Consider the following 15,501-nt stretch of genomic DNA (forward strand, 5'->3'; position numbering starts at 1 on the left):
GAAAGATAATCGATGACTATAGGTTGTAATATCTGAATGATTTGTTTGAAATTAAATTTATTTTTTACAGTCTAAGTCGTATGTTGCAATTTTCTCAATTTGTATGGACGCTAAGTTGTTCGGTATGAGACGTCTTTAACATTTTTCTCCTTATAGACGCAACAAATAGAAGTAAGATTAGTAGCGATCAAAAGCGTTTTTTTATCGCATTAAGCCTATACCCCCCTTTCATTTTTCGCGAACACTCCCTTTATTACCAAGCAGCTGAACATTTTGGTAGAAGTTGAGAAGAGAATGGTAAATATTGTTAAAAATACATAAAAGTGTTCTCAACATAATTCAAGTCATTCTTTTTTATTCAGAAGGGGGGGGGGTGTTACTATTCCTGCCAAAAATGTCAGGTTTGGAAATTAAGTTTTATTTTTAAATTTGAAAGTTAAACCTACATAACATAAGCAAAAACCTATGTACTCTAAATTTAAAAAAGAATTGTTGAGGGTTTTCATTTTTTTCAATGTTGATTTCAGGAGGGTTTCATTATTCTTTTTTTTATCGTTTTAAAGGACCATTCTTTAAAGGATTTGAGTTTTTGCCACAAATATAAACTTCCTCATCCCAAAATCTTTACAACCTGATTTATATTTCAAATTTTCATTACTGGATCTACCAGAATTTATAGTTTGAAATATTGATCAACCTAAATCGGTTTGCAACGATATAGGGATTAGAAAATTAGAGTTTGTGACAAGAAATCAATTCCTTTTGCGTTGGATTAAAATCTGGCCTGTTTTCATACATTACATCTCTTCTTGAAGAGCTATCTGGAGAAGAACAAAGAATATTCGAATTTCTTATAATTTATACGCAATCATTAGCTTTTCTCATATTAGGACGCAAAAAACTGGATGCCACACTATAGTTTCAGTAGAAGTAAATATTTCCATTGAAAGTTATAACGCCGCTATAAGGATTTATCTCTAATTGGATAATGAGCTAGATAGAAAGATAGATGTTACCGCCAAACTATTTCTTTTGGTTCAGAATAAACAACAAATACATGACTGAACCCTGATTGGATCAGGCGCTAGTGGACTCGGCATACTAGAGTGGCTATACGAGGTCACACAGTTTAACTAGTGAATTCCATATCAAAAGGTAACATTGTGAATTGAACATTACGTCTGCAGTCCCTTAAAGGGTCCCTTAAAGGGAAGGGTCTCAAATATAAATAGATTTATTTTGAGTAATTGTTCAGATATTTACGTCTTTTATTGTTTTCGTAGAACTCCGTATTTATAGACATAATTTAGCTATTTAAAGGCCAACATCAATTATTTTCATAGAGAATAAATTTCATCATTCATTTTTTAAAACAAAAATCGATGATGCTTATTTAAATATCAATTCTTTTTGAAAATAAAATATTTAAAGAATTAATAGATATGATAAAAGGTTATGATAAAAGTTCAGTTCAGTTCAGTTCAGTTCAGTTCAGTTCAGTTAAGTTCAGTCAAGTTCAGTTTAGTTCAGTTCATTTCAGTTTAGTTCAGTTCAGTTCAGTTCAGTTCAGTTCAGTTCAGTTCAGTTCAGTTCAGTTCAGTTCAGTTCATTTCAGTTCAGTTCAGTTCAGTTCAGTTCAGTACTTAAGTAATCTAGTTTTATCTTATTCATTTACAGTCTTTTGCTAATTCATAATCATAAGTAATCTATTCTAATTTGAGAAGCTTTTTAAATTTAAAGCTTCTCTTGATTTATATGTGTATCTATGCTATTTAACAGCTTGACATAAATTAAAATTGAAATAGAAAGTCGTCTTCATTGTATGGATATATTTAAATCTTCAAATAAGAACTTTTGTCTAATAAATCTCGGGCTTGATCTTCACGTTTAGCAGAGACCTACGGTTTAATCATAATTCTTATACGAAAAACCGTACTTTAGTATTTTAAAGGGCCCACATAGGATATCGAGATCAAGTGTTCAAGGTTTACAATATCCACACAAAAGTTTATTGTATATCAAATCTAAAGCAAACATACCCTGTATATTATATTATATATTATATATATGTACGTACATGTGTAGTCTATATAGATGTTATTATTATAAAGAATGTTTGTATATTTGCTTTATTGGATATTTAACTTTTTATACAAACACTAGAGAATAAACAAACCTAGATCTGGGCAAACTTACACTTTTCCAAGATACACAGTCTAGAGGTGGTCGATTAACCTACTTTTTCATTTGCAACCCAGAGATTCAGTTAGCAAACTTGGTCAGAAGTATTTTAAACACTCTGACAGGTTCAGTTTTTTTTTCGCGACCGTACAATTTTTGCGCGGCCATTTTGCAAAAAAAAAGTTAAGATCAAAACAGTTACGAGTAAGATCGAATTAAAATTCTTCAAAATATATCCAAAGATCCGTCTTAAAACACTGAATTCAGAAATATTGATTTTAAATAGATTTTTTAATTATTTTTATCAAAAATAAAAATATGGACAGTATTCAGTATTAAAATATTTTTTTTTTCAATCCTACTAGGAATTTTTTTAGTCTATTATTTCTATTAAATGGCGCTGCCCTCGCCATTGTTTTAAATTTTTCATTATTTTTTTTTTGAAGATCTTAGAATCAGAAGGCTCCAAGCTTGGTTCCAAAATCAACCAACGTTACAAGCACAACCGGTGTACATTTGAATAGCCGTGCATCCTTTGCGGTCCTATTTTAGACTGTACCGCCAATTTATAATTACTAAAGCGGTAGACCTGTGTGGTACTGGTCAAACCGTAAATTCCACCTGAGATGAAAATCTAGTTTGTTTTTAACTATAGCTTCTCTTATTGAAGAGCTATTGAAAAGTACAAAAATGTTTTTAATTTGGTGCTTGTTGATTTGTTTTATTTCGTTCTGTTTCTTGTTTTTAATCATATCTCATTGAAGACAATTTTGAAGAACAAAAATGTTTTTAATTTAAAATATGAAACCGGATAAATTTTCTATATACGTTTTGATGTTTGTTTGGTTTTTTTTTGTTTTTGATTTTTATGTTTGTTTGTTCTGGTCTTTGTTTTTTTTTTCCTTTAAATATGTTAGTTTTGGTAATGTTTGTTAGTTTATAATAAAAAAATATGCAGTACGCTCTCGGTATAGTTAATGGCCTATACAATTAGTAAAGGATTAGCGTACATCATCACCTTATACACTTTAACATCGTTGGTATTTGTTTGCTTATTTTAGCTTTTGTTTGTATGTTTGTTTGTTTGTTTTTGTGTTTGTTTGTTTATTTCTATGTTTGAGAGTAAAGAATTTCCCGCTCTGTTTCAAAATTAAAATGTTTAAAAGATATCCATTAAAATATCTCAAGAAGAATATATCAAGTTGTATTAACATTAAGAAATACAGGACTCGTATTTCGTATCTGGAATATGTCTTAACTTTACATACTTAACATTACAAGGAATATGTCTATAATTCCCCCTTATACCTAATAATACCTTCACTCTCACTTTTTAATAAATGACATGAAATATTTGGCTCAAACTCAATTTTCTAATTGCTATATCTTTGGAACCTGTTGGTGTAAATCTTTGATAAAATTCAAAGTTAGATTATTTGATCTAACACAATTCATGATATCTAAGGTCTACAACATTGGTTCGATTTTTTTAAAAACTTAAAATTTTTTCAGACTTTTGAAGGATTCCAACATTTCACAACTGTCTCCAGCTGTAAATGTTTCCTTTTATCAAATTATATAAAAATTTTATATCAAGAGAAAATGTAAAAGAAATTTGGGTTTGGTTCATCTTTCAGGGTTAAAATTTTGCAAAGTATAAAATAAACACTGTTGAAATTTATTAAACTACTGACATTTTTGCGGAACCTTTAAAAAGTTTGCAAACCTTAAAAGTTAAAAAACGAACAAAGTTATTTTCTTTAAATTCCTATGTTTAAAGGTGTCAGGCAGAATTAGGATGAATTTCTTTTAAAAACATTATTGAAACTTGTCCCTATGAAAATATAATTGAAAAACAGTATAGTTTAAATCTGGATAGAAGATTCTCTCGGGGTTCACACGTAAACATATTCAAGGACATATTTCTTCGTTTTTCCCTATCTCTTGTCAGATCTGTTATTTACATTTATATCTCTTATCTATATATCTATCTATCTATCTATATTTATATATTGTTCCAGCTTATACTATTTATATATATATATGTATATTGTGTACAACTACAAGTATATATATTGTTTCAGTATAAGTACTAGTTTATGCTAATAAGTTCTTTTGTTCTCTTTCTTATAGAGAACAGTAGGCATACTCCCCTTTCAAGACAGACTCAAATCTTCTGATCCAAATATCTTTGCAACCTGATGGTGCAAACCTTTTATATTTTAAACTTAGATTAATTTATCTATAAGTATAAATAGTTTGAAAAATCTAAGGTCTACGGCATTGGGTTACAAAGATATAGAGATTAGAAAATCAGAATTTGTGGCAAAAACTCAACTCCTTTGGCAACAAATTGTTTTGATTTAAAATATTGAATATTGGTTAAAACTGCAGAGATCTGGAAAAAATCCAAAAATAAATTTTAGAAGGTTTGGTTTGGTTTATTTTGGTTTGGTTTGGATAAAGTTTCCTGCTTTAAATGCACAAAATCAGATTAGAGGACTCAAACTTTGTGAGGGGGATACGGTTCGTTTGGATTTATTTGATCAAAACTATTAAATATTGGCAATCAAACACATAAAAAGCTTTTAAAAATATGCAACAGATATTTCTAACATTCTATTTACAATTTCGAAAAAAATGAAAATTTCAATCAGTTCAGAACAAAAACTCTAAAATCCAAAAACAAACCAGAAAAATGCGGGAAAATTTTTCTTTTTTTCTCACATTTTGAAAATACATTCATAAAATAGCTAAAAAAATGAGGGCGTGATTACCCCCTTAAAATGTGTGGCTTTTTGGGGGAAAGATAAACAAAATCTGAGACTTTTTACTTTAATGTATGGTTATTAAAGTCAACAAATCAACGGCTGGACAAACTTTAAAGTATCGTCATATATCTAGGTAGCTCCATTTAGGAAATTGATAAATATTGATAAATATATAAATTCTTGACAAATTTTTGACATTAAGAATTAATTCCTCAAAGAGGACTAATTAACTGAGGGAGACGGCGCTAATTAAGTTAGCTGAAGACAAACAATCAAAGAAAAAGAGAAAATGAGATAATTAGTCTAGTTGGTAATTAGGGTCATTAGTGGAATAATGAATAACAAGTATAGTTGAGCGGAGGCCAAAAACTGGGTTTATTTTTGTCTCATGGAACAGAAGAAAAAAATACTAAAATGTCGAACAATATCTAGATTTAGGACAAAATCTAGATTTAGGACAATATATAGATTTAGAACAATATCTAGATTTAGGACAATATATAGATTTAGAACAATATCTAGATTTAGGACAATATCTAGATTTAGAACAATATCTAGATTTAGGACAATATCTAGATTTAGGACAATATCAGATTTAGGACAATATCTAGATTTAGGACAATATCTAGATTTAGGACAATATCAGATTTTGGACAATATCTAGATTTTGGACAATTAATCGAATGGAAACTGAGCCTTTAGAATATCGATCTCAAGGGTTTTCAAGTAGTTTAAAGGGACTGTAACCTTAATTTCAAGTGACCTTTCATTAAAGAAGGTGCATCCCTGATGCACAATGGTACCCTTTAAACCTTTGACATGGTCAATAATTCGACAGAACATGCTCCTTATTCACCAACAGATTAAATTCACTTGTAATTGTAAAACACTTTTTCTCTGATTTTTTTCTTCCGAAAAATACGACAAAAAAGGTGAGTAAATAAGCTAGAATCCTAAAAGATTTTTTGACGGGAAGTTTTCTTCTTCTGTTTTTGGCAGGAAACTAAATTTTGACGTAAAACTAAATATTGGTGGGAAACTAAATTTTTGGCGGGAAATGAAAACTTACATTGCATCGCTTCCTCATCTTTAACCCCGATGTTGTTGCTGAAATTAGATCCTCGTTTACCATTTCCTTCTCCATTCCCTGACAGGGACTGCACCACCGTACAGGACAAGGCATAAATCTTTCTGTATTGACACAAACAAAGAAACACACATACACACACACAAACATTACTCAGCCTCCATCAAAGGCAGGATAAACCCCTGGAGCAATAACAAATATACAACTTATTTTAGACATAATTTCTTCATCGTTCCCCATAATATTTCTTGGTTCTATAAAACAATTTACAAACAAATATTATTCCGTTTAATAAAATTCAGATTTACTATCCTGCTTAAGATCAGCGCCGAGCATACTAAATCTGTTTTGTGGGGCACAAATTAGTTCAATTTCCCACCACTAGATGTCTCGCTGATCATTCTTATATTTCTCACTTTTCAAATTAGCACGTGGTTCAAATTATTCCGCCATCACTTAAACTCAAACATTCACTGGAATCTCTTTGCTCCTTTGCTCGCATCATTTATTCATGTTTTTCATAAGTTAGTAATTTTTCTGGAAAACATACACTTTAAATATTTTTATACAATATAATTTATGTTTTTAGATTTTAATGCTTTTATATGATATTGCAATTTAGTTCTGTATATCGAAGTACTGAAAGAATTTCAAATTTCCGAACATGTTGTCAAATTATGAGACACGTTAAATATATTTAACAAAAATTTAGATTCCATTCTGTTATGAAATTCTAACAACATATTCGTAATTTCAAGAAACTGTCGGTTTTTTAAAATGTTATGAACACAACTTTAGTGCTTTTTTCAGTGTACCTGCCAATATACATTTCAATGAATTTCAAATTGTACTTTGTATTTTTGATCCATTTTACCTATTAAAAATAGCTCAAATTTCTAAGTATTGATTTTTATAAACTTTACAATAAAACGCAAAGCAAGATTAAAAATTTTCTTAAAAATTGTTTCAAAGCCAAAAAAGATGTTGTTACTGAAATGTTTTTCCGCCCCCCTGTGTTAAAAAAGAAGCTTAAATTAAAATTCTTAATGGTGTTCTTAAAAATGTCACCCGAAACTAATGACATTTACAATTGTCCGTGAATACTTTAGAAATAAACAAAATAAGTTGTAAAAACCTAACACAGATTATTCACATATTATACAGACCAGAAAAAAGATAAATTTTATGCTGTCAAACAAAAATACAAATCTGTTTTGTTTTTGCCATTAATGTAATGATCGTTATATGAAGATGCCTTATTACCAGTACAATCACTTTTTGTGTCTTTTTTAGGTAAAAAACAAAAACATTCCGCACTTTGCAAATTTAATAGTCATGATTTATCCATGAAAAAATTTTTTGAAAAAAATGAACACTGAACAGTCGTCATTTGTCGATCTCTAATTTTATTTTTTATTTTTCTTATTTCAATATTTTGATTCCAGATTTAATCGCTAGTTCTCAGATAATTTTAATCTCCAACATCTCATATTAAATCTCTATTTTTACTATTTATTCTCAAAGTTTTAATATTTATCTCTAGTTCTAATATTTAATCTCAAAGTTCTAATTTTTATCTCTAGTTCTATAATATTTAATCTCAAAGTTCTCTAGTTCTCAAATATAATCTTTAGTTCTCATATTTATCTCAAGTTCTAATATTTAATCTCCAAATTCTACTATGTAATCTCTAATTCTCATATTTAATCTCTAGTTCTTATATTAAATCTCTAGTTCTCATATTAAATCTCTAGTTCTCATATTTAATCTCTAGTTCTCATATTTAATCTCTAACTCTTATATTTAATCTCTAGCTCTCATATTCAATCTACAAAATTTTACACCTACCTCCATGTGTAATTTTTCTTTTTTGAAATTTAATTTCTAAATTTTCACATTCAATATAATATAATGTAATGTTGTATGTAGAACTTAAATTTTAAAATTAAGAGTTAATACCCATTTATTTGTCATTTCAAGATTTATGTTCAAAACTCCTAAACTTTATCTCCAAGCTCCAATAATGAAACTCAAAATTCATAAACTTAATCTCCAAGTTCTCATATTTAATTTCTAAGTTTATCTCCCGCGGGCTGGAACTTAAAACAACATATCAAAGCATTGAACCCGGCTTCGGAAACCAGAAGTAAAATCTTCCGAGGTGGTCGTAAGAAAATAAAGAATTAAGCAATTATTCATCTAATTTAAAAGTTGTCACAGTGAATATCGAGATAAAGCGTTGTAGATAAGAAACGGTATTTCACAAAAAGGTTTGACCATAGATTAGTTAGAATAACAGATAGGGCACGTCGCCAGAGTTATTGTAAACTAACCCACAGAAATCTTGAAAAGACAACATCTGGTGTTCTATCTATTATTTCAATTAATCTATTGGTTTGACCTAAGAATTCACTAATTTTGAAAATCTTTTTCTTAAAATATCAAAAACAAGGTTTCATATTTAAAATACATATGTCTTAAACAAGAGTTCCCAAAACCGGGTTTAATTTGAAATTTCTAAAGTTCCAGTCCCTGGATTCAAGTTACATGCATAAGAATAGAGTTCTGGTAGTTTCTAATTAGATTAAACCAACAAAATAAACAAGAATACAGAGAAGGGAGGGGGCATTGAATTATGAGACATATATAATTCCTAGAAAAGGCTTTGAGCAGTTAGTTGTATAGTGCTGCTATATTATAACATATATAATTCCTAGAAAAGGCTTTGAGCAGTTATCTGTATAGTGCTGCTATATTATAACATATATAATGCCTAGAAAAGGCTTTGAGCAGTTAGCTGTATAGTGCTGCTATATTATAACATATATAATTCCTAGAAAAGGTTTTGAGCAGTTAGCTGTATAGTGCTGCTATATTTTCAGGGTTTATCTTCGAATTGACTGTTCACAAAATTTAGGAAAGTGCAAAGATATGCTTCTTTCATTATTTTGAGTGATTTGGTTTTTGAAAATAGCAAAAAATCCTGTAATTTATGGAGAGGGAGGGGGGGGGGGGGCATGTGAAACATGAGCCCCGCAATGTCATTTTTGAACCTAGGCATTCATCGAGAGTTTTTAATGTCAGATTATCAATAAGCAAAAATTTGATTTAAAGAACAGTTTTCAGCGGGGCTCAAACAATACATGTGCGGTTTGGACAGAGTTCGGTTGGGCTTATAACGACTCACCCCCCCCCTCGCTCCTTCAGGTGGTTTAGTATGTAGCTGCTATATATCTACATAAGTTTATCTTAAGATGCAGCAAAATTGATAATAAATAGCCCTCAAGAACTTTACTGGGGTCTATATATACTCAATTCTAGGACAGGGGAGGGGAGGGGGGGTGAAGAGGGGAAAGGGGAAGGGGAGAGGGAAAATGGTTTTCCAGTTTTCAATATTCTGCTAAAGGAGGTTTAAGTAGCACATTATTCTAATATATAGATATTCTCAAGATTCTAAGAAAACAGGCAGAAAATCCTTCATTTTTTAAAAACTTTTTTTCACTTTTTTCAACCCTATTAATTTCTAACCTTTAATCAAACTCAGAATATTGTATAAATAAATTGGATCAGTACACTTGACCAGCCATAATCAGGTATAGGGCTCAACCCAGTCAAACAGTTGCATGATCAGTTCTAGTACAACACGTACTGTATATGCATTCAGTCGTACCGTACAGTAAGACTACCCGGTGTACAGTCGACCCAGTACGGACCGGCAAGGGCAACCTGTGCAACCACGGTTGACGCGGCCCAATACGCTTAGTCTTTTTGGACTACTGCTACAACTAGGGATTCTTGTAACGGTCCATCTTTCAACCATGTACACTGTACAGTACTGCGACCTATTTTGTTAAGTCAGCTGCTGTTAAGAATTATTTCGATTAAAGAGTTTTTAAACATTTTTAAAACTTATTTTTAAAAAAAAAAGACTTTCAGATAATTACACAAAGTTAAATTACAATCAATTCTACTTTTGTTTTTCGATGAAAATTCCTGATTTATTGAGTTTTACCCGACACCGTTTCCCCATGCTCAAAGTTACAACATCGTAAAATTATGACAAGCAAAAAAAGTCTAAATTTTAGTGTTTGGATGAGTTGCAGAATCTCTTTCAGTTCAATTCAAATAAAAGTCATAACAAAACTCTAGTCAACTTCTAAAGTATATATGTTGAGAATATAAAGATAGTAAATGTTAAAAGTATATATATAATGTTGAGGATATAAAGATAGAAAATGCTAAGACGCTCAAAGTTTTAAATGACATAAAATGACATAAAATGACATGATCATGCATCATGACATTTAAAGAAATAATACTACAGTACATATCGTAGATTGCTATTTAATACTTTTTGTGTAACTGTGTATTTTAAATATTTTAGTATTCAAGCCATGAATAAGCCATTATTATTAATTCGTGGTAGTTTTTTTTACGTAATTTAAGATTAATAGTGGCGACAGCAAGTACTGTCAATATTAAAACTTTTTTTGACAAACAATTATTAAAAAGTCAAATTAAATTTGTTATAAATTGGCTTTTTATTGAAGATAAAAATGCAAATTCATAAATCCAAAAAAGAAAAAGAATTTTGTGAACTTGCTAAATAAGAAAATCTTTGGCATATTGAGAACATTTTTGAGCGTGTCAAGTCAATTTTTAGCAATTTTAGCTTTGAGCGTAAGAAATGTTCACCAACGGAATCTGGAAGTTAAAAAAGGGAGTTAATGAGGGTTAAATTCGATGCATTTGTAAATATTTCAGTGGAATAATGGAACTCTGTGAACTTGTATGGACGCTACGCTCTTGGGTATGACCAGTATTTAACCATATCCTCCTTATAAACAGATATAAGTAAAATTAGAAGCCATCGATATCGAATCCAATTGGATGTCAACTGATACCCCGTGTCATTTTTCTCGAACACTCCCTTTAAGATTAAATGCAAGTTGTAAATGGTAAATATGAGAACTGTAAGCTCTGTTCATATCTTGCCATATTGTACCTTTTATTTAGTTTTAAACCCCTCCAGCTTAAAAAGAAAATGGACAAATTTAGGAAAAATGAAAATATTACAATAAACAAAGAAAGAGATATGTGCAAAACAGAAAATGCGCCAAAATAATACGAAATCTATTCTTGTGTAAGTTTTAACGGCATTTACTATAACATTTGTTTCACTATCTAACATACTATTAATATATTTATCAATTTAACGAAGAATAATACCTAGCTATCCATTTCAAGATATATCTTACTGCATTGATAATTTCATTACATTCTACGCCTATCTATCTATCTATCTATCTATCTATCTATCTATCTATCTATCTATCTATCTATCTATCTATCTATCTAAATATATCAGAAAGCTTTGGCTTTCGATCACAATTTGAACCATTATTCATAATATTTTATCTTTTTTTCTTAAATAATTTTTTGTCGCCATTTACATTTTGAATGAAAAAGTATAAAATAAACAAATCCGTAAGTTTAAAGATTGTTGAATTATAGACCAAATTTAAAATAAATGAAACCGAATGCTTCTCACTCTGGTTAGTCCGGGATGATATATAATACTAGCTTGAGAGAACCCAGCGTCGCTAGGGGAGTCATATTTAATCCCGCCGTTTACCCGCCGTTTACCCGCCCTTGGTCGTAAATTACGATTTTAGCTATTTTTCTTTATAAAAGTTGAGCCATTCAATTTAAAATCTTATTCCCGTAGTTCTCCTTTAGCAAATCTGTGAAGGGGTCCATGAGTTATGATCGGACAAACAAACAAACAAACAGACACACAGTCGAGATAACAAGTTTACATATATATCAGCATATTTCTACCTATATGTATATCTTTTGAATAAAACATAGATTAGCATATTCCATTTTATTTGCTGTGCAAATTGTTTCATGTGTTTTAAATTGTTTAAGTATTAAGATTTGAAACTTTTTTAAGATGCATTTTTAAAGAACACCCTGTATAGTGTATGTTATATAGATTGCAGAAATATATATTTGTATCCTAATATAATATCCACATTTATCATACATTGCCAATAAGCTTAAATGATCACCAAGGGTAAATCTAATCATGTTTTTCTTAACTTCCATTTTTGTTTATTATTTTTTGCTGAAAGGAATTGAAGACCTAATTTCAAATAACTCTCTATTTAAAAAGTGATAATGAATTTTTCTACTTAAGATGTGATAAAGAATTCTCTATTCAAAAAGTGATAATGAATTCTCTATTTAAAAAGTGTTAATAAATTCTTTATTTAAAAAGTGATAATGAATTCTCTATTTAAAAAGTGATAATTAATTCTCTATTTAAAAAGTGATAATAAATTCTCTATTTAAAAAGTGATAATGAATTCTCTACCTAAAAAGTGATAATGAATTCTCTATTTGAAAAATGATAATGAATTCTCTATTTGTAAAGGGATAATGAATTCTCTATTTAAAAAGTGATAATGAATTCTCTATTTGTAAAGGGATAATGAATTCTCTATTTGTAAAGTGATAATGAATTCTCTATTTAAAAAGTGATAATGAATTCTCTATTTGTAAAGGGATAATAAATTCTCTATTTGTAAAGTGATAGTGAATTCTTTATTTAAAAAGTGATAATGAATTCTCTATTTGTAAAGGGATAATGAATTCTCTATTTGTAAAGTGATAATGAATTCTCTATTTGTAAAGTGATAATGAATTCTCTATTTGAAAAGGGATAAAGAATTCTCTATGAAAAGCATTTTCTAGTATTTCTTTAAAAGTAATTTGAAATGTTAACTGTAGCGTAATAACTGATTTTATTGCAAACTTAAAACGAAAATTTCAGGAATATTGTTTTCTTAATCAGAATTTTAAGAATATTTTATTGATTTTAGCTTNACACGGGTATAACTTTAAAACGCGTTTATGTGCATTCGTCTAAAAGTTTCTAGGTTCTAGTCTTTCAACTTTGTGTGTAGGCTATAGATAGGTTAACATATAAAAGGTAGATAAATAGATGGATAGATAATATAGAGAGGTATATATAAAGAAAGATAGATAGATAGAAAGATATTTAAATAGATGTATCATTGTCATGTTTAGTGGAACCCCATGTATCATTGTCATGCTTACTGAGCGCTCTGTATCATTGTCATGTTTACTGGGACACCCTGTATCATTGTCATGTTTAGTGGGACACCTTGTATCATATTCCAGTTCAGTGGAACACCCTGTATCATTTTCATGTTTACTGGGACACCCTGTATCAATGTCATGTTTACTGGGACACCCTGTTTCAGTGTCATGTTTACTAGGACACCCTGTATCATTGTCATGTTTATTGGGACACCCTGTATCACTGCCATGTTTACTGGGACACCCTGTATCATTTCCATGTTTACTGGGACACCCTGTATCATTGTCATGTTTATTGTAGACACCCTTTATCATTGTCATGTTCACTGGGACACCCTGTATCAATGTCGTGTTTATTTGAAACACGCTGTATCTGACTATACAATCTTGAATCTTGAATATATATATTTGACCTACTGCACACTATTCAGTGATATAGAAGGTAAAAAGAATTTAGAATTCACAAGATATCTCTGCCAATTAATTTCTAAACTTTCAGTCTCAATTCATGTCTTTCTAACTTTTTATCTATCTATCTATTTATCTATCTATTAATCTATCTAACTAACCATCTATCTATCTATACTATCTATCTATATATCTATTATACATCTATTTAAATATCTATCTATCTTTCTTTACATATACTATATAATCTATCTATTTATCTACCTTTTACATGGCAATGATACAGGGTGTCCCAAATAAACATGACAATGATACAGGGTGTCCCAGTAAACATGACAATGATACAGAAGTCCCAGTAAGCATGACAATGATAGAGAGTGTCCCAGTAAGCATGGCAATGATGCAGGATGTCCCACTGATCAAGACATTGATACAGGGTGTCCTACGGAACATGACGATATTACAGGGTGTCCCAGTAAACATGATAATGATAAAGGGTGTCCCAAAAAAATGTGACATTGCTACAGAGTGTCCCAAGTAAACATAACAATGCTACAGGGTGTCCCAATATACATGAAAATGCTAAAGGGCATGTCCTGCGGAACATGAAAATGATACAGAGTGTCCCAAATAAGCATAATAATGATACAGGGTGTCCCAGATGCAGGAATATATAATATAGTGTATACGGTGAATAATGATTTGTAATTGGCTACTGGTCTGGTTTTCATCCTCAGCTAATGAATACATAATAATTCAGACTTGGCATATCTATACACAGACAACTAACTAAACCAAAATATGTCCTATGCACACGAAACTAACTAAATCAAAGTGTGTCCTGGCAGTATCGAAAAAAAAATCGAAAAAAACAATAAATTTTCATTTTATAGGTTTAAAAATCAAGTTTTACTAACCAAACTGTAAACCACTTTTATTTAAATCACCGCAACAACTTTTTTTGAAGATAAAATAAAATTTTACTTTTGTTGACATTTTGTATCTTAACAATTTTTTTTTAGTAAATGTCGCTTCAAAAAACGGGTTATTGTAAACTTAATTTTTTGGTCTACACACTTTCCTTCCAGTATGCCAAGTCCACTAGATTCTGATCAAATCAGGGGTTAGCCATGTGTTTGTTGTCTATCATGAACCAATAGAAATTGCATGGCGGTAACATTTATCTTTCTATCTATCTTATTATCCAATCAGAGTTATGAATCCTATAATCGGCGCTGATAGTAAATGAAAATATTTACTTCTACTTAAAACTATAGTGTCCTAGAACATGTTATCTTTAGTGATTCAGGACATGGACCCGCTTTAGTGATTCAGGACATGAACCCGCTTTTTCCAAACATTTAATGGGAAAGTAGACGAATTTTCTTATAGTGGCACTTGCCCAATTCACTGTGGTACCCTTTACAGCTTTGTCTGAATAAAAACGCATAAAATAATTTTCTCTTTAAAATTGATTATTAACCATTGTGGTTTCTCATCAAAGTTACATCTGGGAGATCATCGTTTTGCTTTTAGGTACCAAGAGTCAAACCACGGGCAGCCGTAGTACATTTGAATTTCCGAGCCGGGTCAACCTTTCCAGTCCCAGTTTGTACTGTACTGCCCGGACATTGGGTGAATAAAGCAGACACTCAATGGGACTAGCCGGTGCAACAAGGTTGTCGCGGTCAGACGTTAGGTTGAATTTACTTTTACTAAAGGGTCAAAGGTGCGTGAAGAAGAACTACGATATCACATTGTTTCAAGGATTGTGAATCTGATGTTCCTCTCTCTAAATTAAGTGTCATTTGGAATTGCCACGTCAGTCCCTTTAAGCTAGATTTTGGCCGCGTATTGCTTCAACTAAATAAACAAATAGAAAAGTTAGAAATTATGTTTAGTTAGTGTTTCAGATAAAAAGATAGA

The 15,501-nt window shown here is 30.4% G+C and overlaps 1 protein-coding gene across 1 annotated transcript in view; it reads right to left on the minus strand.

Annotated features, from left to right (window-relative positions):
* The window catches only part of LOC111715228 (band 7 protein AGAP004871), a 47,386-nt gene that overhangs the window by 28,430 nt on the left and 3,455 nt on the right, over positions 1 to 15,501 (minus strand). The window lies entirely within an intron of this gene.

This window comes from Eurytemora carolleeae, unplaced genomic scaffold, assembly GCF_000591075.1.
Source record: "Eurytemora carolleeae unplaced genomic scaffold, Eaff_2.0 scaffold769, whole genome shotgun sequence".
Taxonomy (NCBI): domain Eukaryota; kingdom Metazoa; phylum Arthropoda; class Copepoda; order Calanoida; family Temoridae; genus Eurytemora; species Eurytemora carolleeae.